Here is a 24,837-nt window from a genome sequence, read left to right as displayed (position 1 = left end):
CTAGATTTGAGCGCAATTTTTGAGCCATTGACTTTGAATAGTGACTTTGAATCCTATTGTAAAATCTAAAGAATGTGTGTGTATTTCATTTTGGTGACGTTTGAATGCGCCGATTTCTATGACATGTTATAATAGCAGGTCATCTGTTCTGACGTTAGGTTATATACATCGATGGTTCTGACAAAACAACCTTTTATTTAAAGTTAAAGCTGGCAAAACGCATCAATTGTCTAAAGCTAGAAAACAACTCTGACTCTTTTTAACACTGCTGACGATATACATCACCAAAAAGAAGTAGCCCTTTTCACATGGCGAATACATTAGTTTGTCCATTATCACAAGTTATTACGAGTGGAAACCAACAGGTGCAGACTTGATTGGTAAACAACACATTTACTGAAGGCTGTTCTCCCAGAATACACCGCGATTACAAATACTTTCGACAATTCTTTGATGCTGTTTTGTTTTCTTATTTATCGCATCGCGATTTGCAAAGATCAAAGAACACGTATAACAATGTCTTTGAATCTGATTGTATTGATCGCTTGAATCATGATTTGGAACGTTTAGCTCGACCTAGGACTTATTTTAAATGAGTTAAGCTTCTAACAGCATTCAAGTTTGAATTTGAATCTGTTTAAAATCCAAACTGTACATTAACCTGACCAACTTCATGTTAGGTTAACTAAAATGTATAACCATTTTAGTTGTTAATAATCTAAATAGCGCGTGAACTATGACTGCAGCCTATTATATAAGTTTGGTTACTCATGAACAAGACAATCTATATATTAATTTGAAACTGTTTTTCTTTGTCATAGCTACTTTGAGAGAACGGCTGGGCGTAGAAACTCGGTAGGGGTGTCTAAAGAAAGGTCTTGGTCTGTAGATCAGCCATCAAAAGAGAAACGTGGTAAATTCCCTAGGGGTTCTGCCCCAGTGGCCTTTAAAGTCCCATCCCATGTTATTCTTATGGAGGAAAACGGGGTTTTTGTCACAGCTAATTTGAGAGAACGGCCGGGTGTAGAAACTTGGTAGGGGTGTCTAAAGAAATGTATTGGTCTGTAGGCGAGCCTTCAAAAGAGAAACGAGGTAAATTTCCTTGGGACTCTGCCCCAGAGGCCTTTAAAGTTCACTCAGCAATTTTGTTTACATTACGACCATATGGATAATTTTACACTACTTTTAATGAACCAGCTGTTAATATTAAAATTGTATTCAAAGGTCTACTGAAACTGTCAAAATTTAATGTTTACATTATTATTTATGATTTTAAATTGATTCTCCACTGCATGGCAAGTTTTTTATAGTTTCAACAAAATGATAAATTTATGATACGTTTTAAATGTTTTGATCAAAAATATATGCTTTATTGCTATTAGAAAATTTTAAATTATGAAATAAGTGTGACATATCAATTTCAAAGGAACATAATTATTCCTTATCGGGTTAGCTTATATATTGTAAGGTTGGCACTTGCCTTTTTTTTTGCCTACTTTCAATTACCATTTATTTTTGAATTCAAGGAAGAACACCAGAAATTCATTTATTGGTATAAAAGTTTTCGACAATCGGGTTAAAAATTGTGCCATAGATGAGTACGTTGAGGATGAGAGCTGTGTTCAAGTTTTGGAATAGACTAACTACGGAGTATGTTTAATCTATGGTTTTGGTGAAGTAGGTGAACTAATGTCAATTCAGGTATTTAAAAAAATGTGTACAGGGTTTTTACTTTGCTGTACACATGTAGCTAGGTCGAACAACGCATTAAACCTCACTACATGCAAAGCATTCGGAAACACAACAGTGTCATCACATCTCATCGCATTTGCATAATTTGTTACCAAGGCTGGACTAGGTTATGGATTTGGTTCCGCAAATGTTCAAGATTTGTGATCAAATTTCCTACAATTATGGTTCATTCCATCCATGAAATACATGCACAGCTTTATGTTATCGATCTGGCCAAGGCGAAACTATCCCATAAGTTAATGAATTATCAAGTAAGAACAGTATGATTTTATACATGGGTCGATGTGGCAAGAGAAGGAATTAAAATTGCTTAGATCGAAGTAAGAATCCTACTGCTTTCTAGAGAATCAGATATTTTTATCAAATACAAAAAAAAATGATTTAATATGCTGATAAAATTCTCTATTTTTATGACCAAAGATGAAGATTTACTTATTAATCCGGATACAATCTGAATGATTTTCCTAAAGCAGATTGAATTAGTCGTTAGTTATAAATATTGACTCTTTCCGTAACATGATAGACTAATTATATGAACTCATTCTCCCATATAGTGAAAGTGGCTTTGGTATGAAACAAACTCATGAAGAAACAATTATAAGACTCCTAAAAAACCTTTTAGGCAACCTAAAGCCGATAAAAAGGTAGGAAAAATTGTGTTAAACGAATTCATCAATCACGTTTTTTAGGGAACACAATCGTCATACTTATTATTATGCTTATCCTCCCTTCATTTAACTAAGATTTTAATGACTTCACTCTATCTATCGCAGTTAGCTGAATTTACATAAAACCTCAAGATTAACCGTCGATTTCGACGGGGTTCTACTAGTAATTATAATTGTGAAGATTAGGCTTGCCATAAACTTTTATTAAGGTCATTCCTAGTCAGTAATTTAAAAAGATAGTTGTTAAATATTTTCTAAACACTATTAAGATGGTGTAATGAATGAATTCGTAGTTACAGGATAGTAAAGCTATATTTAAGTTAGATTGGTCTGCTTGGGTTATCGTGAACCCAATACCCCTTTAGATAATCTAACAACCATTATTTGACTTTAGATAATCTGGAACTGATATTTAAATAGTTTGATCAACTATACGATTCTCTGTTATCTGCAGCTGCGATCTAGTTCACTGTAGGTAGACCACCTGCTCCTGTGATCTCATTAACTTAATTGAATGAATGAATGAATGAATATATAGTTTATTCCAAAAAGCATTGGCTACAAACAGTGATTATAAAATCAAATATACTTAACAGAGACTTATGACACTAAAAATAGTAAAATACATACAAGTTTTAATGAGCCAAAATATTCTACAATAAACAAATGGAACTAGCAGACATAGGCAGTGCTACCTGTGCGTCTGCTTAGTTGCTGTCAAATAGAAAAAAGTAAATTATTGAATTTGTGGAATGGCAATTAAAAATAAAAGGGTTGTTATTATTAGTGATGTATGTAAACGTATTTTCATGAACACAGCGCTGGTGAGTCTGCGCATTGATTTCGTGGTGGCCAGGAGAGAGAGAGAGAGAGAGAGAGAGAGAGAGACAGACAGACTGTGTGTGTGTGTGTGTGTGTGTTTTTGTGTCAGTTCCGTGTGTAATGGTGGTAGTGAGGAGAGTGGAGAGTGGAGAGTGATGAGTGGATTGTTGAGTTATTAATTATCTACAGTTGTTTTTCAATGCACTTTAGTTACATTATTTGCAACCCTTATCAATTCAATTCAATTCAATTCATTTATTTCCACGGTAACACCATTTTTACAAGAGGTACAGTAAGTAGTAGCATAGACTGTATGTTTTATCTAAGGTAGTAGCTATCAAACTCAAATTTAACAACAAATAAAGGCTATTCTGAATAAATTACAATAACAAGAACAAGAAAAACATAACAATGAAGATGGAAACCATGATAAACTTTTTAAAACAATAACAAAACAAGACTTAACAAAACAATAAATACACGGTTTGGAATCCTCTAAGCAAGACTTACATGACAAAAACAGATATAAATACTAAAGTGACAAAAATAAATAGCTGATCGAAGGTTGAACACAGTGCCGTTAACATGATGTAAGCATTAACTACAAATTATTTACAGAGAAGAGGCGACACAGATTGGAGCGGAAAGCAGCCACGCTGGAACGGTGAAAATCCAACACTGCGCCGACCTCGTTGCCGACCCGCAAAAGGCGAGGGATAGTGCTTCGCTGTAAATATACAGTATTGTAGTGCCTCCGCTCAAACGTATCCTTGGATCTTGTGCGGACAGGAACGTGGAATGGTATTCCTCCCAAAAGCTCAGGGCAGTCGATATTTCCACTTACAATCTTCATGAGAAACAGAGCGTCCGAAATTTTCCTCCGATCTTCCAAGCAGCACAGATTAAACTGAGATCTGATGAGATTCACGGGAGCATCAAGGTAGCGATATCCCATTCTGCAGCCAAGGACCCTAATGAAACGAACTTGAACTCTCTCCAGCGAAGATATGAGTCCAGTCTGATATGGAGCCCAGACAGGAGAGTTGTATTCGAGGGTGGGACGAACCAGTGCACGAAAAAGCAACACCAAGGCATTAATGGAGAGTCCTCGAGTGAAGCGGAAGAGAAAGCCCAGAGTGGAACTTGATTTGTGGCAAATTTGTTGGATATGCTCTCCTGGATGAAGTGTTGGAGTAGTTATTATGCCAAGATCTTTATACCTCCAAACTCTACGCAGAGGGTCGTCCCCAAGAAAATAGCCATGCTCATGAGTGTTCTGACTGCGAGAAAAGGACATAACGACACATTTAGAGGTGTTCAGACTCATTGAATTGTCAATGCACCAATTCATCACTGCATTTATTGATGACTGAAGACGAGTGAAGTCTTGAGCACTGGAGATCTCTAAGAAAAGTTTTGCATCATCCGCGAACAGAAGGAACTCAGAATCCAAGGTGTCGCCAATGTCATTTATAAATAAGTTGAATAGAAAGGGTCCGAGGTGAGATCCTTGTGGCACTCCAGATGGTACGTGGATGGGGTAAGAGTAAGCAGTCCCACATCTAACTTTTAAAGAGCGTCCCTGAAGGTAGGATCTGATAAACTGAAGCAGAGGTCCAACAAAGCCTAGGCCTTCAAGTTTGGTGAGGAGAAGCTTGTGACTAACCCTGTCGAACGCCTTAGCGAAGTCCAGATAGATGCAGTCGACTTGGTTGCCTCTTGAGAAGGCCGAAGTAATATAGTTTTGGAAAACGACCAAATTGCTTGTAGTAGATCTCCCAGTGCGGAAGCCATGTTGACGAGGCGAGATCAGTGTTTTAAATTCAAAATCGAGGCCATCAAGTACTAAGCTCTCAAATACCTTAGCTACCGCATTTAAGATGACGACCGGTCGGTAATTTTCTGGTTTTGCACGGTTGCCAGATTTGAATAAAGGCACAATAAAGCCAGATTTTAAGCACTGAGGAAATATTCCATTAGAGAAGAAAATGTTGAAGAAGATGGCGAGATGAGGAGAAATAACAGTGCTGCAAGACCTCAGTATTGATGGGGGGATGCCGTCCCCCCTAAATCTAGTTGTAAATCTAGTCCTAAGTCTAGTTCACACTAAATCATCAGAAAATGCTACTAAATTCACTTTGGAAAGTATGTAACGTCATAATCTGACTTGGATATATACAAGATAAAAATTAAAAAGTTATTTAACTTGTTACATGGCCTGGACAACATATTACCAAAGTACCGGTATATTCACTCGACAATTTATTTCCCCTTCGTCTGTACAATTATTACTAGACCGAAAGACCTGGGATACCCTACAAACCCCACTCTCCTTAGATAATCCATCACATCTGTGACTATAGTATGTACGAAGGAGCCTGTATCCTGACCTAGGTCTTCTTGAGGACTGCCCAGAATTGATGAAGGGTCAGGAGACAGGCGCCATCATACAGACTATAACGTAAGATTATACGTACTCGCATACATTCTCCTAAGCATCAATACATAACCCAAACACATCCCAACCCTTGAACTCATCCATCACCCCTCCGATAGTTTCGACCTCGCACTGCACTCAATCCCGATGAATATTCACGGGAGAAAGGAGTGCAGACTGAGTGCAAGATTGCGTTGCGTGCGATTGCGCAATGCATGATGCTCCTCGAGACAAAGAACTGTCCGTCAGATCGCAAAGCTTTCACTCCATCTGATCGTATCCAGGTCGTCGCAGTGTTCAATAGTCAAACACGACTGACGCCGAACATCGATTACCTCACCCTCAAACCAGGGTTTGCTCTCACGCACTAATCATACGGCGTGTTTATTTTGGTGTCCAAGGGGAGATTGCGTCCACAGTCCGCGTCAGTTGTGAAAGGGGAGTAGTTCGGTTCATTGTGTCTATGAGTTATCTACTGCAACCACTAAAAATACAACTGGAGGTAAAAATGGCACAGCAACTCTTCTATAATATCAAAATTGACACGCTGTAAAGTGGTACTATGTTGGTACCAACTAGAAGAATCAACCAGCTCCACCTATGTCTGTATTAAAATCAATTCAGTCCCTAGTTCCAATGTAAAAAATGCAATGTCTACAATACCTCAAGTATATATTACGGCGGCCACCGTCTCTCAATTCGTTCAATCAGTGCTACCTCCAGTTGTATCTCAGTGACTACATCAGTTTTGGGTCAAAATCCGTTAGCTGTTCTCAGCTCCTTTACGAGTTGGATCAAATTAGGTTAGGTTAGGTAATTTCATAGCAAAGAAAGTACTGTAACCAATATACTCCACCAAAGCAATATTCAAGTCCAACTACTCATATTTCATTTAATTTGTCTAAGTATGTATAACAAATATGTATGTAATAAATCAACAAATTCAACACGTTAATTACATTTGAATGTCTATGATTTGTTTAATCGGAACGGGGTTCTTCGTCAAAATTAGTTAACAATATGAAAACTCCATTGACTTCAGCCGATTTTTTGTACTCTGGAACGCTAGCTTGAAGTGAGCTCCGAACCATAGGCAAAGCATATCACGATATTACCCAATCAAAATCCATTGATGATTGGCTAGATTTAAACCTGGGCCTAAGGACAGAAGCTAATGCAACAGCGTTCCCACTTTGTAGACCACAAATCTAAGTACTACATTCAACATATTTAAACCCGTTGACGTTTTACAGGTGAGTTAGGCCCTGCAATTATCTTCTGAAAGTTCAGATTAAGTAATGGCAGGTTCTATGATTTAACATGCAAATGACTAAATGACAGTGCGACCTGGTATGTGCCAAAGACAAAGACGGGAGTGGTGAATCATTACACGTTTCATCATACAACACTTCAGCCATTACTGTTATCTCGTTGATAATGCGAATTAATGCAGCCACCAACGGCTCCTACCGGTATCTTAATGGAACCATGGAGCTAAAAGTGGAATCATGATGCGGTGGTGTTCCGCATTCCCGACTCCTACTAGCTAGAAGTCAACTTGAGTTTGGTTTGACTCGGTGTCAAATACTGCGTGTGTCGCTTTTGTTCCGCGGTTAAAGACTAATTTATTTACATCACTTTAGTTCCGAGGGTCAGCAGGTAGATTTCGGGGCCGGCCGAAACATCTCTTTTGTTCCGAGAGAGAGGGGACTGCACTCTCCCTCCCCAAATAATCTCTTTCGCTCTCCTCCTAATTCTTTCTTTCATAGATTAGTTTAGATTAGGTTGGTTAATGTTAGGTTGGTTAATGTTAGGTTGATAAAATATCGATATTTTTGTTAAGGGGAAAATTGTAATTTAACGAGTCTTAAAGCCCGCATGAATGAAAGAATTAGAAGGAGGGCGAAAGAGAGGATTTGGACGAGGGAGAGGACAGTCCCCTCTCTCGCGGGACAAGAGAGATGTCCGCGGAACAAAAGCGAAGTTTCGGCCGGTCCCGAAATCTACCTGCTGACCCACGGAACAAAAGTAGTGTGAAGAAATTAGCCTTCAACCGCGTAACAAAAGTGACACAACCAAATACTTAAGGGGTCTTTCAGATAGTTTTAAGATTTTGAGTTGGGTCTTTTAAGAAGAGGGCGTCACTCTTGAGTGCTGCAACGGTTAGGTTAGTATAGGTTATGTTAGGATTATTTAGGCAAGGTTAAGATTAGCCTAGTCTAGTTTGTTTTTTGTTTGTTTGTGTGTTAGAATGATAAATAAGGTAACATTTATTTTCACAGAAACAAAAGTTATGGTCGTGAATAGTTTTTCAAAGACGTCAATTTACATTCATTCCCTCTTTTTCATGTTATAATAGAAGGTTGGTTCTGACAATACTACTTTTTTTGTTTTACAAACTAATCTTGCTTGATCGCCGCAGCGCACTGTAGAGTGGCCATCTTCTTGAAAAGACCTCAAGTAATTAAAGTAGACAAATAACGAAAACTAGATCTAAACTGGTACGTGTCTTAATAGAACCGGTAACGATGTTTCAAGTTTCCTGGCTCCTCGAAGGATTCCAACCGCCTCAAGGTCTCGTGTCAGGCCGAAATTTGAACTGAAAGTTCCGTTGTGTTGACGTTGACACGAAGAAGAAGTCAGGACAATAGAACGAGATGTCACCGTCGAGCCGCTCTAGTTGTCGGAAGTCACGGAGCTACGGTTAGCTGCTGCAGAGCTGCTAGCTGCTGTTACGTTGCTAGCTGATATAACGTTGCTGGCTGCTATTACGGTGATAGCTGCTTTAACGTTGTTAGCTAGCATGAAGTTGCTATTCGCTAGAACATTGCTAGCAGATTCAATGTTGTGTGGCTGTCTCGCTATCTGCTACTCGTTGTTAATTGTTTGAATGTTGTTAGCTCATTTTATGACTCTTTTCGCTCTACTGGCCCAAGGTGATTTATTACTGCTAGACACTATACTAATGATCGATGCTAGAACGTGTTAGCTGCCGAAGGATCCCCGGTTTGCTCAGTCCGTGTGCTCCCACTATCTCCACGTTTCGCCACCTCCGATCCCAAATCTGTCCCGCCACCTCCGAATTCTTGAGTGACCCTTATAATCCCGTCACTGCCTGCGTTGTTAGCTGTCATTGCATCCACGGCTGCGAAGCCCCGTGGATGGAAGATTTAATGAAAATTTAACCTGTGGGTTAGGTTAGGTTAAGTTAGGTTAGGTTAGGTTTGGACGGAAAGTCTTAACGCAGGAAGTAACCGAGGATTATAGGGGTCACTCTGAAATTCGGAGGTAGCGGTACACGGAGGTGGCGGGACGTGGAGATAGCGGGAGGTAACCGCTCAGTCTCCGTAGTTGATTAAATCGCTACCAGAACATAATTGCCAATTTCCTTACAATATTGTTTCTAAATTTCATAAATCATTAGGAACAACACTATCGGCGTACTATTACTACGTCACCTTCATTTTTTACATTTTCTAAGTTTCTTTGGCTTTTTCTCTGTTAATGATACCCAACTTTACAATATATCACCACATTTTCATAGGCATTACGTTCCAACTTCAGTCTGGACCCTTTATTCGTTAACGTCAAACCTTCAACCAAAGATGCAACACCTCTCGATGCGATTATTACTAAAACCTCGTTAGATCACACCCTTCACTACGAGACACGATTTTGACGACAACCATTCACCCACTTCGACCCTTATCGAATAGCCGAGTTTCACAGGAAGGTGTAAAGTCCCCTCTTATACCCTACTAGCAAGGTGGCGTTTCGAACACCATGTTTTAAATGATCTTAAATTCGATACGTTCACAGATTTTCAAGATGGCAATTAAAAACGTTCCTAGATTTCGTTGCTGCCCACGGCTACATAACCAAACTCAGAACTACAGTTAGCATGTCTAGAGTAGAGAATGCTGGAGGCTAGACTAGATAAACTCTCTCCAGTGAAAAACTAGCTCCTGCTTATATCTTGCGATAAACGTCAAACCCACCTGTCTCGAGGTTAACTGGAAATATTACCAAGCAGATAAGAGTTGATTAAAAGTAACTATAATTTGCAATGTGGGCGGATGTATGTCTGGTTAGCAATGCAACGTTGATCAAATTATTCTAATAAAATATAAAATTGTACTTGGAGTAAAAGCTGGCGAACCAACCTATAGTAAGGAAACTTAAATAAGTATCTTAATGTATCTCTATGAACGTAATGCATGTATCTTTTTCGAAAGAATTATGAATCAATATAGATTCACTGAATTGAGAGACGGCGCAAACTAAATTACAGCGCACATTATGTGCACACTTTCATAATTATAAATTGAGCCCATTAATAAGATATTTTTCTAACCCATCGCCATTTTCCACAGAAAAATTGAACCCGAACACATGTCTTGGAACCATCAAAAGCTTGGCTTGATCATATTTTGACAGATAAAAAATCGAAAGGATGTTCCAAACAAAGTCGTCAATCGAGAAGTTCGTCAGCTGATTACCAATTCAGGAGCGTAGAGAGTTAGCACGTGATAGTTTTAAATTGCTGGTGCAACTTTCGCTCGTCTCTCGCCGAGTACAAATGTGTTCAGCACATGACGTCACCCCCACATGAGTATACGTAGTGGACTAGTGTTTACTGAAGTTTACAGAGTGGTACAAACTGTTACACAACTTTTGGCTAATGTCTCGTCAAGTTCATAATCCAACTAATCAACTAACTTACTAACTTAGTGACTATGATTAACACTTTAGTTGTGGGGTTATATGATTCATTAGCTTTTGGCGAAACTCTGATTCCATGACGGAGCGCGGCATTGCTCCGGAATGCATAGCTTCAAAAGGCACTACACAGAACGAATTTGTATGGTCAGGCACAGGACAGAATGTCATAGCTCCGAATGGTACTGCTCCGAAATGTATAACTTCGAAAGGCACTACACAGAAAGAATTTGCATGGTCATGCACTATAGAGAACGTAATAACTCCGAATGGCAATGCTACGAAAGGCATAACTCCGAAAGACACTGTTCAGAAAATAATGTATTACTTAGACACTACTAAAAAAAATCTGTGCGCCTAGGCAGTGCTCCGACAAGCATAACTCCAAAAGTCACTGTTCAGAAATGAGTTTCGGAGCAGTGCCTGGTTTTTAGGTTCAGATATGTTTCCGATAGGGGGACGCTCAGACGTAAATGTTTAAAAAAACAAAGCCACATGATTTAGGGTGAGTGTTATGTCTTGTGTATCTTTGTTACTGATTAAGATCAGCTGTTATCATATCCAGGACCATTTATACCAATGATCAAGAAAGCTGTGTCCGGACTCGAACCTTGAAAAAGCTAAGGACCTTTCTCAGGATAGAACCGACGAAATTTTAGGTTAACAGCTGAGCAATAATGACTCAGCTACCCAAAAATTCAGACCAAGATACAGAACATCCAACGCGTCAAGAATAACAAGATAGCCATATAAAAGGCTCCATGGCTGTATATTATTGCCAGACCTGCTGTTTTATGATATTATCATAATATTTACGTCAGTATGTCTGGTAATACGTTCAGAGATGTTTCGTGACAACCACCAAGTGACAAGAATCACAACATAACCACTATAGCGGCCACGTCGTTGCAGCGCTTCGATTATGCTATTTACGTCTTGTTAATGTATTATTTACATAATTGAATCTGGTCATAGACCAGACATGTTTCGTGACAACCACCAAGTGACAAGAATCACAATGTAACCTAACCACTATAGCGGCCACGTCGCTGCAGCTGTGCGGCTCTGCTATTTACGTCATGTTAATGTAATATTTACGTCAGTCTAGGTTCACGCCAGTTTGCTGGTTCGTAGTCCGCTCCACCGACCGTGTCAGTCTCTTCCTTGTTTTCTCTCATCACTATTTAATTTAACACTTTAACTTCTGTTTCTCTCACATTGATACTTTCGCGAAGAAGGTGTTTTACGGTAGGAGCTATGGAAAAACCACTCTAGAAGCTGTAGGATAGAATCATGTAAAATATGGATTTCTCCATTCTACACTCATCCTTCACTCATATTTGGGTTAAAATAGTCTCTCCACCTCAAATGAATATGAATAATAATGGTTTAGCAAGGGTATTTGAAATGGTTTTGCAATAGGTGTGTATTGTGTATACAGTCTTTCGTTTTATACTAATGCTAAAACAAACGTTACTTTGCTCATTATTGTATTTTATGTTACACTATACTAAACAACCAAAATGCATTAAAATATGCACAAATTAATGAAGAAATGAAGGTCCACCGTTTATGTCCTCTTGGACCCTAGAAGGAGCGAGCAAGCCCCTGAAACATCTAATACTTGTAGTATCTCATTGTATATTGTCTGAAATTCATGCTTGGACAAATAACTTTAAAATGTGTAAATTCCACCCTTAAAACTGTGACGGTTTCAATGCAAATGGGTTATGTCTGGTAAAATATGTAAACCCGTTGGTTCAATGTAAACCGAACTCCACAAACAACTCGTCTCCCTCTAGTCGCGAACCATCGACCCGCGACGATGTTAATTAATTCTACACTCCCCATCGTCTACCCTACGGCTTTCCCCCAAGGTCGCCCCACGCCACACGAACGGAAGAGGAACAGTGGTTCGTTAAACACACACGTCTGCGCCGGACAAGTTGGGCGCAAAAACGGCGTTGTTAGTTCCACAACACAACTGCGGTAACAGGTAACTATTGTAGAATGTCTGCGTCAGCGCTGCTTCAGCAGATGTAACAGCTGCAGCTATGCAGTGTGGGTCAACAAGATGTGTGAACGTTGGTCTATACAAGGCCGCGGCGAGAAAAGTGGCAACGCCGCAGCCCCGGCCTGCCGAAACAGCTGTCGCACTATTCCGAGTTTCTACGTAGTAACCATCTTTACACATTTGTTATTACTGTTACTAACATGGCAATAGGTAGGTGCGACGTTATCACACCATCACCACGGTCTTGTGTATTACAGGAGGATATGTTAGAAGACATTCTGGAACGGTTGGGTTGAGTATGAAAGATTGCTGACGTAACTGCTGTAGAATAGCTTAAGCTGTTACACTTACAATAGTTACTGGTGCGAATACTATTATTTGTTTCAATTTCCCCCTTGTTGACGTGAGAACAGTTTATAACTATATAAGCATTACATGACCAGCAGAAAATTAGAACTGCTACTATCATTGTTGTTTCTTTTATTGCTTCTGAACTCTCTGAACAGTCAACACCCCTGTGATGACTAGAGTGTTAAGTCTCGCTAACCATCGCATGTCCGCATCTTGCAAACAACTACGCGAGTTAAATGGGAAATAAATACAGAAGATTGCGTAATTGGGTAATGTATAGTTTCGCACACGCGACCTCTATTCTCGTTAACTGAAGAGTGCAGAAGTGGTTATAAACACGTCACGGAAGCAAGCTGGGAAATCCGGGATCGTTTAACACCAACTGTAGCTGACGGATACAGGGCCGCGGCGGCGTTGGTGTGTGGCAACGTCGCACCGGCCGGCCTATTGGCATGGTAATAACAAACGAGTATACATAAACATTGCGCACACGCTCCATTGTAAATTAGTGCAACAGCTTTTTCACTAGGCCGGGTCTGCGGCGTTACCACTTTTGTCCCGCTGAGGCCTAGCGTCATAGGAGGCTATGGAATTATGCATGTGCTCTCAAGTTTTACCACAAAAATGTGGAATATTTATTCAAACATACATTGGTCAGACTCTCTTACGGATTTATTATCATCTGTTCACTGAAGACAATTAAGGTATTTTGTTTGGTATATTTAGAGGGTGTTCATGTTTATTATGTTATAAAACAAACTTATAATGACGCTAGTACGTGTGACTATCCACTGTTTACTGGTATTTAGTTAAGATCAACAAGTAAAGCACGCGTTTAAAAATGTTTCATTAAATAACTGAGAATCACATACCATAGTCAACTCTAGCAAACTTTAAAAAAAACGAAAACGTAACGTAACCTAACAAGTAACACATGTTGAAAGAGGGTTCAGAATTTACTATAGGATAATAAATCAAAGAGTCAAAGTACGTATTTGTTTTGATTTAGTACACCGACATATGAACTCTTCTGGTTGGTTTCCGTAAACTGTTTTCCAGCAATCCAAACCCAGAAGCAAATTTGTACGGTTCAGGAATTCCTCCAAGATTTCTGGTAGGAAATTAAAACTGATGAAAAACACAACACCGGCGCCTTTTGACCTGAGATAGGAACGTTTATGTTAAATTGAAATCCCAATTGACACGGACCTCACTGGCCACCGCGTCAAATGCCACTGGGATCTCTCTACATTTCCTCAAGGTCATATCCAGTGGTTATCTGTTATCAACTGCAGGATATCATCAGGAAGATCCTTGCTGGAAGGTTGTCAAACAATCCAACTATGCGGGAAGGAAATGCGGGTAAAAATAAAACGTGTCCGACTCAAAAACGGTTCCACTTCCAGTTTATTTTTGACGTTCAATTGAGTATCTTAAGTATCTATTAAGTATCTATGTGTTCTAAACGTTCAAATAAATTTAAATAACATAACTTTCGAATTGATGAAAAATGTAATTTTGGTTGTTATTTATTTATTGGCCAAAGTGGCAAATTGGAACTAGTTAAAAATTAATTTTTCAGTTAGAAATCGCTAAAATATTTGTAACACAATTGTGTAAGATACAAATCAGTTAAATTAAAATCAAACAGGTTTCAACGTACCTAAATTTTTTCAATGTTATCAAAAGTAACTCTAGAAGAACAAACATTGTATACACTGTAAACAAAACATTCGACTTGATGAAACTTTTGTAACCACGTTTTTCAAATAAATCAAACACTTTTTTTATTACTTGACAAACGATTTCATTCGTAAAAGTAAGTGAGAGTTGGTGTAGGGCTACATGCCGTAGAATCAGTTTATGTCGAAGTATTACCTACCAGTTGTCAATAAGGAATTAATTATCTTTAAAAACAATTATTGTTGAGCAAAATAGTGTGCGAATCGCGTGTTTACCCAAAGTGTACTTCAATTACATACGATGATGTGTTTTTCAATTTATTAATTCTTCGAAAAATTACTATTCGTATTGAAATTCCCTATTTTTTAATTTTTCCTAAATAAAACTTCTAGACACATCACACAATATAGAACTATTCGATTATGTATGTTTGCAATACATTTCATAGTTTAAACTGATAAATTTATTTTTATAAATGTTAATACGTAAACTATTTCCTTTAGAATTTTAGCCCAAGTTAACACTCTGGACCATTGTCTATACACCTCTACTATTAGTCAGTAGAGGGTGTATAGTCAATGTCTCTGGACCCATCTAAAGTACAGTGACTACAAAGTCATTAACATTCATGACATTGTTTGTTTTCAAAAGCGTAGGAATGCGGATGATTCGCATACTGAATTTAGAGATGTTTACATTAAAATTCGCTGTTTCTTCTAACAAAAATGTTAACTAAAATTGCAGGGTGGGTCAATATAACCGTTTTCTCTGATAACTAGTTGTTACGGTAGACATTTTAAATTGAGAGTAAAATTAAAAGAATTTTGAAATAATACATTCTTCAATAAAGATCATAATGTAAAGATTTACTTAAGTGCGATTTAAGACCTTAAAAAACATGGCGTAATATTTCTGCGCAAAAATTAAAAGAGCTTTAACAGTTTGATGGTTTATATACCCTTGAAGGTATATATTACATATATACTGAACATATATGTTATAAGCTCAATTGATTTTATTGATTGTATTATAGACATAATCAATGGTCGCGCATGTAGAAGATAGTGTAAAATCGTGTTTAGACACGATTTACCGCTGTCGTGGCTTAAGAATCGTTTAACAATTAACAAAGGATCGGCACAATGGCCATGTTACATAAGGGGTTTCGAAACTGTTCAATCGGGTTGATAATTGTTTAAGGTTACAATCGTTCTACATTCCATTACATATTAAAAGGTAGCGGGTTTCCAGAGCACTGAACAGCTACATAACACATGCTGAAGTGCGACTTTGTTTAACCAAGTTGTCATTATTGACGCTTGTGTGAGTATTTACGTTTGAAGGTCGTGTGTAATGATAATAAATTAACTCAAAATGTTGTTGTACACAGAAAGAAGAACACGGTAATTACATTTTTGTTGTTTTTACAGTGTAGTAAATTAACGTTTTATTTTTTTATGTAGAGTTTACCAAGCTAAAAATGTAGTCTTGTAGAGTGTAATAAAATGCATATTATTATGAATATTACGAATTCAAATTATAATAAATACATCTACCTTAGATGTTTACAGGTGTTCCTTAAAATTACGATTAATTACGCAATTATTGTAATGTAAATAATACTTTAGTGAAAATACAGCCTCGCTCACTGAAATATTATGGTAAATAATGTTCAAGTCTTAAAAGAACCTTACTAAAACGATGACGATTCCAAAATTATTAACGAACCTGAACGGTTTGAAATTTCAATGTCATATTTCATCAACATTAAAAAAGGTACGAGGAAGGTATTTAAAGTCTACAACCTAACCTGTACTAACATTTCAAGTTTTTACCATGCATACATTTTTTTATTTCGTACCTGGAGTTGTTTCATGTTAAATTTGGGAAAACGAGAAAAGCATGCACAAAAAGAGCAATACCGATACCACAAAATAAACAATCATACAAATTTGTTTGTCTTTATTCAAATTGCTACTTTTTGTACTATAAAAAGAGATAGAACCATAAATATCAATCGTGAACAAACAATCTAAAATAAGCATTTAAAATAAACGTAACAGGCAGGAGTTAGACTAATCTGCGACTGCGAACAAAAATACTTATCTAGCCTTGTTTAGATCTGATACCGGACGAAAACATCTTGACGTAAACATTTAAAATCCAGATACCGATTATTTTCTATCTATTAATAGATTTAAACTCGTTAAATCCCAAAGAAGGGGGTTAAAAATCTCATCCAGTAAACCCTTGATGTCCGTCCTTGCAAACTGGAGAAAACAACTAGTCTATTGAAATAATTTTTAAACTACGGTGTATATGGGTTTACCTTATATCCTACTAATATTATAAATGAGAAAGTTTGGATGTATGGATGTATGGATGGATGTATGGATGGATGTATGGATGGATGTATGGATGTATGGATGTATGTTTGTGACAAGTGAACGCAAAAAATACTGGTCGGATTGGGCTGAAATTTGGCATGATGATAGCTCACATTCCCGATTAACATATAGGCATATTCTTATTTAAAAAATCCTTTCGGGCTCCGCCCCAGTGGCTCTGGAGTTTCCCATGTTAACCTTATGAGAAATGGAATTATTGAATCTTAACAGCTGTTTCAATTAAACAAGTTGGTTATGTTCTATGATGTTCAATAGCATTAAAGTTACAAGGATTACCAACAGGGTGCAGCACTACCTATTATTTCTTTTACATTTATGACAACAGTTAATTTGCAACCAAAAGGTGAGTGAGCGTAGCGAACGAACTTCAACCTGGAGGCGAGTTAGCGTAGCGAACGAGCTAACCTGAAGGCAAGTGAGCGCAGCGAACGAGCTCCAACCTAAAGGTGAGTGAGCGTAGCGAACAAACTTAAACCAGGACGTGATTGAGCCATGCGAACGAGATAATCTTGAAAATTAAGAAGTTAAACGGGGCGAAGCCCGCGGGTTACAGCTAGTCACAAATACTTCAACAGAACCGGAAATGGATCATTGAACATAAACAAATTACGTTGCTGGCCCGAATCCATCACTAATACCATTAACATGCTTTGAACAGTTCCAAACATATGTTCCATTTAAGCAATCTAATATATTTAAAAACTGTTGCAAAACTTACTTGCAAAACTTTTGCAAAGTTATTTATATAACTTGTATTATAGCTTATTGTACCAAAAGAAAGGTTATCGATCCTAAGTGCAGATTTTATTTGTATTTTGAGAATGTTTTAATTGGGTCAAAAATGGAAATTAAACTTTTCTTATGGAGATTTAACATGGGGTGATTCCATAATAGACAAGCATGTTTATTGAAAACCTTTTTTCTCAGCTCCTGTGCAACGCAGGGAAAATCTACGATTACTGTTAGAAAGATATTTGCCTGTATATGTACAGAATCTCTTTATAAATCAAAATGGGCTCAAAAATAAGCACAAAAAATTAGTTTAAAATTTGAAAAAATCAACATGCCATGTTGGTGACGAAATAACAACAAAATATAAACAGAAAATCAAAACAAATGGAAGAAATTCCAATCACATTATTTACAGCGTGGGGTGAAAATACAGAAGTTTGCACAATACAAACCTTTTTGGTCGAGTTCTCGACCTCGGGGGCGAGCTCTTATGTTAAATAATATTTATTTTCGGGCCAAAAACTTCATTTGTTTATGGTCCAAACCGGTTTCTGTTCAAGTATTCGTATGAAGATAAAACAGTATTGTATTACCATGGTTGTATGTTGTATTACTTTAATACTGATCAGCTGTATTTTTATTTTGCTTACCATCTGTACACACCTCATACACGCTCACAGTGATCGCAGTGTTTTGGCAGTTTATGGGCCACTAAATTTGTGTGATGTCATCTGTCGATGTCAATTTGTTATTTCAAAATATTACAGTCGTGTTGTGCTTTTATGTAGTTAAACTCAAGTTTATTTATGTAGGTTTATGAAGTTTATTTATGTAATTCCTTTACATGGTAATAATTAGGGATTTCAGGCACTGGGATGGTTTATCTTCAAATGATCTTTTGTTTATACTACAGTATATATACTTTCTAACACTTTTGCTACTTATTGATATTTACCTATGTTAATTGTTTTGTGTACAAATTGTGTTTCCTATTTTTATGACATCTTGCCATAAATGTAAAATGGTTTCACCGTCGAAATATATTTTGTCACATTAAAACTAATTCGAACCACACATTATTATTATTATTCAATTACAACATACCTTCGAATGCGGAATTTATTCCCACTGCCGAAAACCATGATGGAATTGAACATGACACAACTCGGAAAGAGAACGAGAATGCACCGTACAGGACCGTTCACATCGCGAGATTGTGTACGCAACCGTACATAACTGGCGCACTGTACTCGGTACACAGTACACAACGTTGTGTACAGGCTGTGACTGTACCTCCACCACTGGCGTGAGTGGCGTGTGCTCGCGCTGCAGCGGGGAGAGTACAGTCGCGGCGACGGACAACAGACCCCCACCACTGAGACGTGACTGTACGCCACGGTCGAGCAAGGACGAACTAGCGAGCGAGGAAGAGCGAACTGAGGAAATGGGCGAAGCGAATGTTGCGAATGTGACCGTAGCGAACTGGACAACGACTAGCGAGTAAACAACCAACAACCGCACTGGTGGACATACGGAGAGATTCAGTGGGAAAAGGCAAACACGCGGAATCACAAACAGTTTTGAATGTTGAGCATTCAGCATTGCAAGAACAATATTCCTCTGAGGAAGTTCCTTATATCATTGTTGTGAGTATTTCAGATGTCCGTGGCTATCCGCAGGAAAATTGTGAACGGACTTCCCCATTTACCCTAAATTTCACCAAAACACAGCATTTATTCTTCAAGTTTCAACCCTTCCATATCACACTTTCAAAGAGAAAAATGAGCAAACCTCTCGAAAAAACTTTTGCTTATGTTTCAGAAATACAACCCATCAAACAAGACCACTTTAGCACTCCTTCCCAGCAAATGTAAGAAAAGATTATTTTTAGAATCTCTGTTTTTATTACCAAGGACGGGGACACAAATGGGCGTATTTGAACCCAAACATGATTGAAGGAAGAGTGTAGAATGGGGTAAAATGTCTTGTGTACCTTTGTTACTCATAAACGCTACTTCTTTACCCAGTACAATTTATTTCCAATGATCTAGGACAGGTGGGTCCAGTTTTGAACCACCAAAAAACTACTGAAACTTCCCAGGACCCAACCGGCGAGCTTTTGATTACAGCAAGCAGTATGACCTAAAGTTCTCGACCTCATCTCAGAAGACCTTGAAGATGTTCAAGCTTGTCAAGGTCAGTTTTTAAAGTCTAAAACATGTTTAGATCATTGAAACATAGACAAGGTCGTAACAAATTTCAATTTGTTGCTCCTGTTGTTACAATACTAGCTCTAAAGTATTGAGACTAATTGCAGATAATAAATTTTTGGCGCTGTCAAACCAACTCATGATGAAGGAGTAATATCATCAGTATATGTCGAACATACCTGACAAAATTTTAAACTCACATTTATTTTTGTCTAAACTTGTTCACGTAGCTGTTGCAGATGAAGTATTTGAGCAGTAATGCAATTTTTCGTATAGTTTAATTTAAGTACGCCCTATGTAGATACGAATATAAAAAGTGAAATCTGTTTTCGCAGTCAACTGTAAAATCTCATTCATCAGTTGAAGAACATTTTCGATTATTTGGCAATTGGCTTATAATAGCGGTTCAGAAGAATCGTGATGCAATGAGGCTGAAACGTAAATTTTTGGAAGGATAGAGAAAAGCGTCTTTGGAATTATTATAAATGTAATTCCTTCACAATGTGTTCCTTCAAATAACTTCACGTGCTGAGTTCAGCTCATTGTTTGTACTGTTTGTAGACAAGATTGTATACTGTACAGTGTATCGGATGTGTACTAAGGTGACCCTGTTCCCACAGTAAACAATTAAAAAGCCATCTGTCTGTCCGGCTGAGCTTCTCTCTTTTCACCTTCCCTCACCTTGAGAATGAATGAACAAAAGGCGTAAATACTCCCACATAATTGTAGATAATGTGACGTGTTTGTCTCCTGTACGAAAGTTATGTGAACATTTTGCAATTGCAGTTAACAAAAATCCCAAACCTTCATTTCCAAAACAAAGAACTATGAAGGATTTTCTATCGTCGGAAGAATGACAATGGAAATGGAAATGACTGCAGTATTGGCGCTATCTGTTCGTTTGATATCTAAATTAAAACCTTTTCTAAGGATTTGTTTGAAACACACATTAGGTGTATATATTGTAAATTGGAGAATTATGTTTGAGGACATTCAGAACGAACGAACGCCCTTCTTGGACGTACCAAAGTCATAAACTAGAATACTTTACTGACGCACCGGAGACCTCAAAAGTCCGTAAAGGTTTCTAGTCCTACAGAATAGAACTGTGGTATAGGCAAGTTTGTCGATTCCGAGAAACAATTGAACGTTCAGAAATAGTTGGTAGTATTTATACAGTTTGCACGGTGTATGCAAACCGTACCTCCACCACTGGCGTGAGTGGCGTGTGCTCGCGCTGCAGCGGGGAGAGTACACAGTCGCGGCGACGGACTGTATGTTCAAATCACATCAAAAATTAAAATTCAACTCAAAAGAAAACTACTTACGTCATAAATTACGTTACTTTACGTTATAAATTTTTTTATAAATTGAACGTTTGTTAATAATTAATTCATTTGTCGATTATCAAAAGTGTGTAAAGGTTTCTAGTCCAACATCATCTAACTGAGGTATAGTCAAGTTTGTCGATTCCGAGAAACAATGGGAACGGTCAGAAATAGTAGGTAGTATTTATACAGTTTGCACGGTGTATTTATATTCATTTGTTGATGATCAATGGTTGTGGCGATAGCTAACGGCAAGTCCAATGAGAAAGGGTCCAGTATTTCCTAAAGCGATAGTGGATCTTTTAAGAAATGGCTGGGGCAGAGATCAAAACTGTCAAACTCTTCCGTTCCGAAGTCATCAGCCAAAATACTACGCAACGGGTCGCAGTCGGCTTAAAGCCTCGTGTTCAGTTAGTCTTTTGAAGGGCAGAGACGCATTGTGAGGATGGCGCCTGCTCAGTGCTCGGACGTGTGGCCGTCGTGAGAAGCTGCCCGGGACAGTTAGCCGGGACGGTACGGTCCAGCCATTACATAGCGGGACCGCGACAACGCATGCGCTGATGTACTTCCGCGCGGCCGCGACAATGCGACAACTGCTTCTGCGTTCTGCGGAGTTCACTCGCGGTGAAACGCGATAACTAGCGGTACAAAAACTTCGCTAACGGTCTTGCGTGTTTGGAAGCTCCGTGAAGCTTGTTAAATAAAGAGATAATTATCTGCTTGTTCGCTAGAAAACGATATTTCAGAAGAGTCTTGAACTGCTAACTAATGTTCACAATATTAGTAACGATGTAGTTTTTGAATAGGGAGTGAAATCTTTGCAGGTTTATCCTGAGAAAAAAGCCAGACGTAATTGATGGTTCAAAACTGGGCCCAGCTGTCCTTGACTATTTAAATAAATAAATAAATAAATAAATAAATAAATAAATAAAATTTAATAAATAAATAAGATTTTAATAAATGGTCGATGCTTTTCAGTTCTGTCTCAATTAAATAATTGTATTTAAATAATAATTCGATTGGATTTTATAGTAATAAAGTTACTGAAAATAAACACATTTAATCAGATAACAACTTTATCAAAGTAAGAAAGTAATTATTTCATTACCCATGATTTTGAGCCGAAAAATTGACATAACTTAGGTGAAACAAAACAATAATTACTTTTATTTCAAGAAACAGTTTGTCATGGTAAAATTAACCGAATAAGTAACCTTTTGAAATAGGAAATCTTAGAACCTGACACCAATGTAGATAACTTGGTATTCTTTTAATCAGGAGCAACTGCTGACATCAAGATACAAAGATAAAAATGGAGGATGTTTGACAAAGGCTGGCCTTGCTTAACACACTGAATGCCATCTGATCTAAGGTTCAAGGGATAGACTATGCAACCACACCTGGTGTTCCAATGCTACCCTCCATTTATTTCCTGTACATCAGAGGCCACTTCCTTCCTCACCCCAATCAGCTGTTCCGACCCTAACTCCCCCACATTCTATGGCATGTGACTCACCAGATGTGGGGATTTAATAATTAAATGGACACCTCCCTTTCTGTATCAGTACAGTACGACTTGCACTCAATTGCATTGTTGCAAGTTTTATTCAACCAATTGTAGTGAAAAGCCTACCTTGAGATTTGGGGTTTGATGTTAGGATTTATTCAGTTTCTCATGTATTTTGGGGTGTTACACACCCCATCACGATTTTGAGGTTTGGAAACCAAATATTTATGATTAAGGACAAAATTGCTAGATGTTTCCTCCTAGAATTGAGAGACGCTGTAAACTTTTTCTCAAATTAAACCAATGACAAAAATCAAAAGTAGGTATACCATTACATCAAGTTTGCTCAGCCCTCAAATTTAAAATTTTAGACTGTTCAAAATTTATTTCAAAATTGTTGTATACACAAATAACAACGTTACATACAAACAGTTGTGATATTATAGTTTTTTGATGTTTAGTTTATGTAAATAAATTTTTGGGGACGTCTGTTTCGCCAAAAAAAAACTGTTAACCACATAATATTAACGAGGAGAAATAAAAACAGAATACAAGGCAAAAGAAGATCTCCTTTAAAAAGACCTAGGTGGTCCAATGTTGACCATAAAATTAAAATAAATCATGAAATATGTAATATGGAAAGCGAATAGGGACCTCTTGTCGGGAATTTTTGATTTTGAGTTGTATATGTTGTAATCCATCAATAATATTTCTTTTACAAGTCCATTTTCATACAGTTATTTTAAATTCCCATAAGCCCCTAATAACTGTTTTGGGGTAGTTTTTGTAAACCTCGATGAGTTCTGGAGCACACAAGAGCAAGCATTTAACTTCTGAATCAAAAACAAGATTAGTGACATGATTGTAACTGGCAGCGGCAGCACTTTTGTTGTGACAAAACTTTTACTATTTCAACTTCAGCCAGTTTTGTGAGGGATTATAAAACATACACACAAACTTATTGACAAGTATTAGTGCTAAACTAACTACAGTATATGATTTATACTTGGCGGGAGCAATAATTTCCCTCTTATCACTGGCTGCTATGGGACCAATAGGCAACATATGAGACTGGCAAGAATATTAGTACAAGTAAAAAACACAGTGTTTGTATTACTTAAAACTAGCTCGCTTGGTTGTCAAAACTGAATTGAATTGAACCTTTACAGACCTTAACTTATGGACGTTTGGTAAACATATTTTACACCTTGTGATGAGATTCATTTTAATGAATACAAAAGTCATAGAAAAGAAGAAAATTGAGGATAAGTTTTAGCTAACATGGTTTGTTGATTATGGGTGTCTAGAGTTGTGATTCTGTCTAAAGATTATGGGTGTCTAGTACTAGTACTGACACCTTGGGAATCTTTGGTTGAGATTGGGAAGGTCTTAGATTAAGAAACCCAACCAATACTCTTCTCCTTCCTCTCAATATTACTTTTCCTCAAAAAACCTGTCTATCGTAAACTGCTCCCATAATGATGAAGCATACAAAAACCTCCTGGGAAATTTAATTAGAAGTTTTTAATTTGCAGTTCCTAAAATCTTCAATGGCGTACATCCCTGCTGAGGGTCCTCCTAGTCTCAGTGCTTAAAAGTGTCCAATGCATTTGGAAAATACGACGGATGTCCGAAAAATAAGGTCACCATTGAGACCAACGTTGTGTACCTTACTTCATTCACCACTATTGTAGCTGGTTCCCACCCCTATGGGAAGATGAGTCTGGTTACACTATTAAAAACTTTGTGAAAGAAAATTGACGCCCACACCAAGTATAAATCTAATTCTGTGATTCGATTTTTTCGGTCTCACTCGTCAACCACTATTGAAATCCATACCCAGTTAACGGACTCAAAATGAGTAAAAGTGTGTGGATGTCAAAAATGTGTGCAAGGAGTGAAGGGAGTTCTTAGGTAAACCTATCATTTGCACGATGTTTGCTATGGTGTACGTTGACTACAGTTGTTCATCAGTCTTATTTGACCAAAGTTAGGGGAATTCCCCATGAGTATGGTAGTGTGACTGAATGAGAGGGATTGAATCCCTATTATCAAACTAATAGGGGACGTCTTTATAAGACTATCAAGGACTACAGTCAGCCTTGGAAGTCTGAAACACGCAAATCTGCAAGCAAACTTTCCACAAATTCCATCACTATCACGATGGAAACTGATTAAAACCCGCTTCTCTGGCCCTGTTGTGTAA

At 37.8% G+C, this 24,837-nt stretch overlaps 1 protein-coding gene across 1 annotated transcript in view; it reads right to left on the bottom strand.

Moving 5' to 3' along the window:
* LOC128994064 (protein Shroom-like) overlaps positions 1 to 24,837 on the bottom strand; it is a 77,136-nt gene that overhangs the window by 24,864 nt on the left and 27,435 nt on the right. The gene's annotated exons all lie outside the window — the stretch shown is intronic.

This window comes from Macrosteles quadrilineatus, unplaced genomic scaffold (assembly GCF_028750875.1).
Source record: "Macrosteles quadrilineatus isolate MER2022 unplaced genomic scaffold, UCM_ALF_1.0 Scaffold_5__1_contigs__length_97177068, whole genome shotgun sequence".
Classification (NCBI taxonomy): domain Eukaryota; kingdom Metazoa; phylum Arthropoda; class Insecta; order Hemiptera; family Cicadellidae; genus Macrosteles; species Macrosteles quadrilineatus.
This window is presented reverse-complemented; position numbering and strand designations above follow the sequence as displayed.